At 34.0% G+C, this 7,236-nt stretch overlaps 1 pseudogene; it reads right to left on the reverse strand.

The window, feature by feature from the left end:
• Positions 1-797: 797 nt before the first annotated feature.
• LOC149181070 (LOB domain-containing protein 4 pseudogene) lies at positions 798-3,442 on the reverse strand (annotated as a pseudogene).
• Positions 3,443-7,236: the final 3,794 nt, after the last annotated feature.

A 7,236-nucleotide genomic window follows, 5' to 3' on the forward strand; every position in this document is an offset into this window, starting at 1 on the left:
ATTATATACTTTTTATATAATTTATATAATTTTAATATAATTTTAGATTTTAAATTTTCAACATCTCTAACAAAACTCTCATTTCCCTATAAAGCGTTTTGATCCCATTCACATTTATAAAAAATACTTCATCATTATTCTAAAAAAATGAACATGCCCAACAACATAACATAAAAAAAAATGAACATGCCCAACAACATAACATAAAAGAACAACAATAGCTAAAGTTAAAAATATTTATGTTGAAATAAGGCACTAGCTACCATGTTATTTCAACGTGTTGTTTTATAAACTATGCTACCATGAAAGACACAACTTATGCAATGACCATGCTTGTATCCCTATGCTTTTGGTATTAGGGGGCAAGACAAAGTTACTATGTTAACTCTTTGAAATGATACTCATGGCAGGTTGGGAAAAAAATTCATTTATAATTAAAATATAATAAAATTACTACAACTGTTCAATTGCACGAAAATCTCCCTTCAAACTCTGCCCACCCCACGCCATACTGGGCCAAATGAAGGGTATCAGAATCGAATTAGGGCGAGAGAAAATAAAGAAGTACATCGAGGGAAGACAAAAATCGAGACCTTTATTATCCATTGAGCAAACCCGAAGCAATACGTAGCGTGAAATCGACATCACTTTCATGCATAGATTTACGAGAGTTTGACATTCAAGGACGTGTAATTAGGCGGCGAATTAGGGGGACGCAAAGAACACATTATGGTGCAATTAAACGTCGCGTATAACTCCATGGAGTTCACAGTCGAAATATACACAGGATACGTCGACTAGAGCCATGACGGATCCCACAGCTCCGGTAGGGATTGATCATCTTTATCACGAGCATCTGAAAGTTGGTACCCAATGGGAAGTTCATCGAATGAAGATACGGCTCCTTCATGGAAAGTGCTCAGAGTGTGAGAAAACGGCTCCGATATGGATTGATCTCCGGCCTCAACAATATGCAGGTTTTCAAATGCATGTGAAGAAGCTCCGCCTGCAAGATCGCCTTCTCTAACTGCAGCTTAGAGACATGTTCTTGCAACTGCCAGATTGTTCCCGGTCTCTCAGGCTTGCGCTCGCTTCATATACCATACTGCTAACTGCATCAGTGCGCATTTCCAGTGGCAGATCCTGAATAGAAATCGTCATGTCAGCACCAGAATAAATTGCAACAAACCTGAGTGAAAGAGAATATTTCTATTTACAAGAGGCTTTCTAGAATCTATCGAAAAGCTCCGGAATAAAATAGAATACTGTTAATTACCAGAGGCTTTGTAGACTCTATGGAGAAGAGGTAAATTGTTATTTCTTCTATGCAAGAGACGAAGTTGGTTATCAGAGGCTCTGAAGGATTGAAAAGAGTAACAAAGTTATTTAGTCTATGAGCATGAGGAAGAGGAAGATAGAAGAGTAAAAGAATCAATAGAGACAGGAGTAAAAAACTTATATTCTTTATTAGCTGGAGAAAGAGAAAATATTTTGTAGTGGAGGAAGCCAGTAATTTCTTCTCAACTGCATAAGAAGGTTATTAGAGGTTTCACAGAATTTATGGACGAGAGCACATTATTAGAGGTTTCACAGAATTTATGGACGAGAGCACATTTTTCTTTGTATAACGAAAAATCAACTTACTTTTATTATCAAAAAGTTATTACATATTTTTATAGGAAAATCAACTTACTTTTATTATCAAAAAGTAATTACATATCTTTATTGAAAAATCAACTTACTTTTATTATCAAAAAGTAATTACATATCTTTATATTTTTGTTTTTAATGTTATCTATATAATTTAGTCAAAAATCAATTTAAAATTTAGTCTATCGGTCTTTGTCTAACTTCATAAAATCAACCTAACCTTGACAGATCCTACTGCAACTATCAGTAATATCTTCACAGGAAAGCACGCAGCAGCTTTAAAAAAAAATCAGTTATATACAACTAAAGACCGATAAAAACTACCTATATCAAGCCACTAGAAAATGATAAAAACTACCTATGTCAGGTCACTGGAAAAATATACTTCCGAAGCTTTGTACATTACCAATGTCAAAAGCAGCAAAACTAATCAAACACTACTTACCACCACAACCTTCCTTTCACAAGAGATCTGTTACTTGGTTCTACCCCTTTAAAATGTGTTAGAAAAAATGTTTTCTGAAAAGTCTTCGCAAGAAAGAGAGGAAGATAGTTATTAGAGGCTTTCCAGAGTTTATAGAAAAGAGTAAAAATGTTCTCATCCATGAGCATGAGAAACAGAGAAGATTTTATAATGGACAAAGATAGTTATTTTTTCTAGGCTAGGGTGGAAGATGGTTATTAAAAACTTTCTAGTATTAATAGAGAAGAGTAGAAAACTTATTTCCTTTGAGTCATAAGCAAGAGCTAGAGAAGATTGTATAGTTGAGAATATGGTTATTTCTTTATCCTAGGGAGGAAGATGGTTATTAAAAGATTTACAAGATTGGTGGAAAAATGTAAAATAGTTATTTCTCTATGAGTATCAGGAAGAAAATGAAAAAAGATTTTATAATAGAGGAAGATGGTTATTTCTTCTATTCTAAGGAGGATGATGGTTATTGGAGACTTTCCAAGACTTATGGAAAAAGGTGAAAAAGTTATTTCATTTATCATCATGCTCAAGAGAAAATGAAGATTTTATAGTGGAGGAAGATTGTTATTATAAAATTTATAGGGTTTTTGGAGAAAAAGAAAAGAAAGGATGATTTTCTTTTAAGATCAAGTGGTTGGGAGAAACTATAATTGTCAGCTCCACTTAATTCAATTCTCCCAAACAAATAATATGATGAAATTTAATATAATAACTTTTAACTTTATTGTTAACTTTAAATATTTCTTCTGCATCATCTTTCTCCAACCCAAACATATATATTGTATATATATAATTAAATATAAATAATTTAAAAATTATATGATATCATTATACACTCAACTGGTTAAGAAATGAAATATAACTATAAAAAATGAAATATAACTATAATTATGATTGACTTTATTATTGGAACCTCCCATTATAACTTGAATTTACCATATAAATTAAATGATACAATAAGTTATATTACTATATTTATTTATATAATACATATAATGATAATAATTTTCTGAAGTTACAGTGCAGTCTGAGACTCAATATTCATCCCAAACACAAAGATATGGTTATTAACACACAAATCAATCCGAAACACAAAGTTCGGGTCATTAACGCACAAATCAAATATATGAAGACTTTTACCTCTAGCATTTTTATGATATTGCTTGCTCCAAATACTGTATGTGCATCTGCAAATTTCTGAACATCATTTTGTGGGAAGTAAGGGGCCAGCACACAGCTCTCTGTACATCGTCTTCTCAACAGCCTGCAAGCTGTGCATGGTGATGTTGTCTGTCGTCCTCCTCTTAATGTGCTCATCTGCAATATGAAGTTACCACACAGTAGCCCATTATGAACATGACTGCAACAAATAGAATGAAAAAAAAAAGAGAGACTGCAACAGCGAGACACCAAGTACTGAAAAAAAATAGAAAAAAAAGACGGTGATGGGAAAGAAAATGAGAGAAATCTGCAGATCTTACGCTTTTTGAAGTAATGACAAATGCTCAGACTCACAATTCCAGCACGGGCCGAGGGACCTCAAAATCCTGAGGAGCATGACGGTGATGTATGCCCTATCTGATGACATGGTGGAGGTGAGAGCTGAATTTATAAGAATTGAGGGGAGAGTTAGGGGACTCTCATTACATTGCAGGCAGATTCAACAAGTGAAGTCACATAAAACGGCGCAACGCATTGTCTGGTTCTTTCCCGTGAGGGAAGCAGCTGAAGCAGTTGACTATAAAACCATGTCCTCTGTCTGCACTGCCTTTGACTTCTTCATCTGTTTTGTCTCTTGCGACCTACCGATCCGTCAGAGGAATAGGTTAAAATTCCGCCGCGTTTTTAGGAGCATCAGTATTCAGAGCCAGATGGTTTAAATGAGAATTACAAATTTGAGTTCTCAAATCTGACTGACGGATCCATCAGAAGAATAGGATAAAATCTTCCGTCTTTGTAGGGGAATCAGTATTCAGAGTTAAATGGTTTAAATAAGACTCACAAATTTGATTTCTGAGATTTGTAAAATCTGAAATATGTAAAATCAAGTGCTTCACACAGCGACAAAAATTTAAGATTTCATCAGAAGATTTGGTCAAAACTTTGCTGGACAAAACAACAAAAAATTAGATTTGATGAAAAGATTTGGTGAAAAATTGTATGATATAGTTTTGGAAAAAAAAAATTCAAAATGTATAATAGTGAAATTGAACTATATTCTCATCTAAAAAATAATCATATTTTAATGGATTTTAAATAACCAAAAATTAAAATTGAGATAAAAATTGTAAGATTAGGTTTTAGAAGAAAGAAAAGTTCAAAATATATAATAGTTAGATTGAATTATATCTTAATTATCATGACAATAAATTATTAGTATTCAAAAATATTGCTTTTAACTATTTTATAACTATTTTTATAATTGAAATTTTCAATTATAAAAATTTTCAATTTCAAGGTAAGTAAGATATTTGGATTTCAAAGAGTGATTTGGAGTAACCATATAATGATGTTAATATGGGTTATGTCAACTACGTACTTTTTAAAATGAACTTTCAAAGAGTTATTGTTTTAACCCATGTAAGATTTTATTATAATAATTTCTTTTATGGCAACTAATTAATTTATTATGATATGTATTATTACTAATGTTTAATTTTATAATAGTCTATGTTTGTGCCAAATGACTCCCTTGTGACGTTTATGTTATAAAAATTTTCATTGAAACTTATTTCCTATGTTTTAACATTAGTTAATACAATTTTTTTTTTCCAAATGTGTTAGAGGTTTCTCGGAATCAAAGTTTTACTTGTGAAATTTGCTCAATCCAAATGCCTCATAGGTTTTAAAGAATATAAAAGCAAGGTTTGGTCAAAAAATGTATGACCAATTTTTTGAAAAAGAAATGCTAAAAATGTATAATAGTTAGATTGAGTCATATTCTAGGATGAGAATTGAATCATGATGTGGGGTTCATTCGGACAAATAATGTTTCTGTAGAAACCATAGGCTTCGTGGCCTTGTGACGTGTGACACCCTCCAATTCTAGGCTGGAGTTCAGATTGGCCCAGATCCTCCAATAAAGAAGGTCACAAACCTTCGTGTCATCGGCTTTCTATAATTGCAATCCTCCCTCCTTCTCATCAATGGTCTCTCTCTTTGGAATAGGTAAGTGTTTTGAGATTTTGAGTTCGTTGATTTTTTTCTTGTGGCGATGGGCCAGTTTAGCCCAAAGTTAACCCTGAATGTTTTAACCTTCAATAACCTAGTAGCTAATGGACCCAAATTCCAAAATCCTCTTCCTCCAAATTTGTTAAGAAGCTTGATGATATCCCTAAAGTTGATTCCAAGCCCTCAAGCCTAATCAAAGGCCCTTCAACTTGCTAATTGAGGCTTGATTGGCCAATTTACTCGCTTCTGGCCTTCACTTAGATGAGTTAGATCATGTATCCAAACCAATTGGAAAGCAAAACTTAAAGGGGAAGTGGTTTCCTCCTTTGTGGGAAAGGGTTCCTTCACCTTTCATTTTGAGCTTAAGGAAGAGAGGGACCTTATTATCAGAATCAAGCCATACATTATGGGACCTCAAGGTATGTATTTGGACATATGGAACCCTAACATCAACCTAGACTGTGATATCCCTATGACAGTCCCAATTTGGGTTAAGCTACCATATCTACCTTTTCATTGCTGAAATGATGCCACCTCAGGATCATTAGCAACTCTAATGGATAATATATTGACTTTGTTGAACCTAGGGAAGGACTATTTGCTCGTGCTCGAATTTATGTAGAAGTAGATCTAAAAAAGTCTTCTAGCAGTAATAAATTTATGCATGCATGACTGGACGCACATTTAGGAAGTGGACAATGACCAATTAGCATTCAAGCGCCAGATTCTCCACAAATATGGTCACTTTTCTAAGAACTGCACCAAAGCCTTGGTTATCTAAGAAAATAAGGAAGAACACAGGGATGAATGGAAACAATCCAAAAGGAGAAGAGATCTTAATACATAGCAGGGTCCTCAACACGAGAAGAATGTCAAGTAGCCTAAGGACGTGGAAGGCCCTAATAAAACAAATAACAAACAGTAAGGAACTAGCCTATCCGGTATCCATTCAAGAGATAAGAATATATGTGAAGATTTAGTAGATCTAAATGATGAAGAAGGATTGTCCCAAAAATCTTCAGAGCCAAATCCTCAAAAAATCCCACCTCACAGTCTAGAGAAAGCTCGAGAAGAGGAGAATCGAGCTCCTGATACCTCTGAAAATGATTCGTCATACTTGTATGGGGAAGAAGAGGATATCTACCTCTGATCAAAGGAAGCCCCCCAATCATCTAGAATATCCACTCCAACAGATAAAAAAATAGAAGTTGAAAAATCCAAACACATGGAAAGGAGAACCCAACGTACAAGAAGGAAAACCAATGGGGAGATCTGTGTAGCCCAAACTGAGGAAGATAAGGAACTGGGATATCAAAGCATCATACCTCACCAGTTGGTTGATCATGGTAACAAAGAAGGGAAAAAAGGTGTGATGATAGGTCCATTGGAGGGGGAATCTCAACCAAAAATTAAGTAATGAATATAATCACCTAGAATTGCAGGGGCTTGGGCTGCAATAAAAGAATCACAAAAGAAAAATATTTTTTATTGAAAGAGAAGCCAACAATAGCCCTTTTCAGAAGACTAAGCGAGATGAGAAGGACTTCTCATCCAAGTGCAACAAGATATGGAACAAGAGTTTCCATCTTGAGGTAAGTTATCAGGGTGTATTAGGGGATATATGTACACTATGGGATCTAGATCAATTAAAACTAATAGACAGTAAAAAAAAACCAATATTGGATCATTGCTTCTTTCAACATTCTGACTCTTAAAATGGTATGCATGATTGTAAATCTTTATATTCCTTTCGTCTTTATGGAAAAGCAAGATTGTTGTAAACCCTTAATGGATATTAAAGATATTTCTTTTGGTACAAATTGCATCATCAATAGAGACTTTAATACCATCTTTCATCAAAAATAAAATAGAGGAGGTTCATTGGTGAGGGATGCGCACAAAGAAACTATGGAGGACCTAATTAGTTCCCTCAACTTGAT

Source organism: Pinus tabuliformis, chromosome 3_2, assembly GCF_031772625.1.
Source record: "Pinus tabuliformis cultivar Carrire ecotype Pingquan chromosome 3_2, CPIR1, whole genome shotgun sequence".
Classification (NCBI taxonomy): Eukaryota; Viridiplantae; Streptophyta; class Pinopsida; order Pinales; family Pinaceae; genus Pinus; species Pinus tabuliformis.